The 3097-nt window shown below is 34.1% G+C and overlaps 1 long non-coding RNA gene across 1 annotated transcript; it reads left to right on the forward strand.

The window, feature by feature from the left end:
• Positions 1-2767, forward strand: LOC136684604 (uncharacterized). The gene is made up of 4 exons (XR_010799744.1): positions 1-90; positions 872-1034; positions 1230-1422; positions 2684-2767. It is a non-coding gene; the product is annotated as an uncharacterized lncRNA (long non-coding RNA).
• Positions 2768-3097: the final 330 nt, after the last annotated feature.

A 3097-nucleotide genomic window follows, 5' to 3' on the forward strand; every position in this document is an offset into this window, starting at 1 on the left:
GGCGAAATCCTGTGGCAGATGCTACAGAACATATTCTTTCCTGCGAGGACAAGCCTTGGTTTGAAGAAAGATTTATCAACTCATGTAAAGGTATGCCTGAATATTTACATTACATACTACATTTACAATAATTACAGTTATAAATATTAAACCTCAGGGGCACGTCTGTGGGGTGGGGGAAGGACATTTCTTGTAGCTTTAAAATGTTTTGATTCTAAAATTGTGTTACTGTTACAAGAAAAAAAGTTTAAAGGTTAAATTTCACATGCAGTAATTGGCTCTGTCTTAGTAGAATTGTATGTAGAATTAGATTTGTGCACCTGCAATTAAGAGTTTGTGATTGTATTTGTGGGAGAGGAGTTTGCAACTCCTGAGGAGATTTTCTCTGTGACTTCAAATTATAATAATACACATGTGACTATTTTCTCCAGTACATGTTTCACTGTCACTGGTGCTCAGGGGTTTTGCACCAAATATGCCTCCATAGTGGCACACTTTCAAAAGGAAAGAAGCATATTTTATCTTTCCGTGGTATATTTAATGTGGCGTACAAATGCAGGCTTTTACAATTTTGCATGGGACATGTCCCACATCCCTGTGGTTCCTATGCCAATTAAATTAAGACTAATACTACACCAAGCAATATAAAAAAAAATGGATTTTTTGACGCCCAGATAGAATTCAAAGAAAGTGTACATTGTTTTTCACATGACGTTGTAAGCCATTATATTTAACCAAACAGTGGGTAGGTCTTGTATGCTTGGTGTCTTTCCAATTTAATCATTTCTGCTTAAGTTCTTAAAGTTTGACATTTAATTAGAAGTTCTTAAAAATTAATTCCATTTACATTTTCCCCTTTGCTTTATTTTAGGAAGGGGAGTATTTGCTCTGGTGAAGATAGAAAGAGGAAGCTTTGTCCTTGAATACCAAGGACAACTTATTTCTCAAAAAGAGAGTTCAGAGAGACAAAAAAAATATACAGAAAAACAAAATGGGTTTTTGTTTGACTTTAAATGGAATGGGAGTAGCTGGTGGTAAGTGGCTGCCTGTTATGTAGGATATTCTAGCTTTCCTTCTTTTAGGAAATCCTAGCTGAGTTAATTTCTAACAGATAAAATTAAATTACATGAATAAATGACATACTGACATTTATTTAAGAGTCATACTTAAGTAGTTGTAATTTTAGCAGTTGGTGTTGTAATTAAATATATCTGAATTTCCTTTTTCAGCATAGATGCTGCCAAAGAAGATGGGACTTTAGGACGATTAGTAAACGATGATCACAAAAATGCAAATTGTAAAATAAAAAAAATACTGGTTAAAGGCAAGCCACATTTGTGCTTATTTGCTATGAAGGACATAGACCCAGGGCAGGAAATAACGTACAGTTATGGAGACAGCCCCTGGCCTTGGCGTTCACTGGTGAGTTTATATGATATTTTATATGAAAATATGGAACACTTTATAAAAATGCAACAAAACAAAATCTGTAACTTGTTAATTAGATTTAAAGGACAGGGAAAAGATATTCATTAAATATTTTTGTTTACTTTATGTAGTATTATTTCAACTAAACTATTTGTTAAATATAAAAAAATTGGAAATGGAAATTTGATGTCTGCAACACACAGGGGACAGAACCAAGTTTACCATCGTGATTATCATAGGAGACAGATCTAGAACACAGGCAGGTTAAGCTCATGCTGTTGGAGCACATACCAAATGAGGCATGGCATCATCCTGCTGAAATAACCATAGATTTCCTGGGGAAAGACATCATCATTTTTCTCTAAAAATAGTAATGTTCACATCCACATCAATAGAAGCTACTCACATATGCAAGCCGTCCATGTAGTGGTCACTGATGCCCTAGGAGAGGTGTAGGGTTTTGCCCGTCACTGATAAAATTTGGATGGTCCATTGTTTCAGTGGCACAGAAAACATGATTTATTTGGATTTTATATTAGGTACAGTATATTTTGAAATGTACTGCATAGAACACTATATATTTTTACAATAATTCAAAATACAAAGTGGTGAGAACCAACCTATCTTTGCTTAAAAACAATGGAAGCTTTTTACCCAATATAGATCTACTCTTGTTACCAGCTCACCTGCTTGTTATGAAATGCTTTAAGATTAAAATATATCTCGAGTGTCTATACATATTGTCCCTTTAAAAATTTGTCTCTGCGCCTGTCTTGAAAGCAGCCAATTCTAATTTTTTTTTTTATATTTACAAAATAAAAATAAAAAATAAGTAATTATAAACACATCTTCAGACAGACTTAAACATTCTAGACTTTAACACTTGAACACTGATTAAGACAATGTCTGTGTTCTCTTGCATGTCTGTCGTGTTTACATTGTCAATTTTAAAGATTACCAAAACCCTTCATGACCTGATGAGCATAAAATACTCACCACTGGGGCACAGTTAAGCATGTTGAAGCATATTGACACGAAGCAAAAAATTAGTTTTGATAAAATATTACCAAGTTTGGAATTCATGTGTTATATATTAAGCAATATCCGTATGTCCAGTCCTTATTTTATATTTGGGTGTAAGCGATGTTCATGTTGCTTCTCTTAGTCCTTATTGTTGTCATTTTGTTTTTTTCCCATGAGCAATGAAAGTAAGCAGCATGAAATGTCTGACTGGTCTTTGTCTCACACCTTGCAGGACAAAAACATTAACAAATCACCTGAAGGTCCGGATCTTTCGCTGATTTCTCATGAGCGGAGAGCAGAAATCATGGCAGCACAGGTAGAAATGGATTATCCATACACTCTATTTGGACAGCTATTTATAAACTAAGTTTAATAATAATATTAAATAACTGTCCTAATAATGATGCTCCAAGACTTTTCTGGGGTAAAATGTTTTGACCTGAGGGAAGCCTCAAATGTCCTGACATTGGACTGTACCAGAAACGGGGTGTGTGTCGTGTCCTAATTTTACACCTTGGCGTAAATCACTTTGAATAAATTATTGTTGATCCTTGTTTTAGATTTTAATGGTCAGTTTTGTGGTCATTTTCTGTTATTGTTTTAATATTACTATGCCTATATTCATTTAGACTGACAGCAGAATCAT

Source organism: Hoplias malabaricus, unplaced genomic scaffold (genome assembly GCF_029633855.1).
Source record: "Hoplias malabaricus isolate fHopMal1 unplaced genomic scaffold, fHopMal1.hap1 scaffold_382, whole genome shotgun sequence".
NCBI classification, from domain to species: Eukaryota; Metazoa; Chordata; class Actinopteri; order Characiformes; family Erythrinidae; genus Hoplias; species Hoplias malabaricus.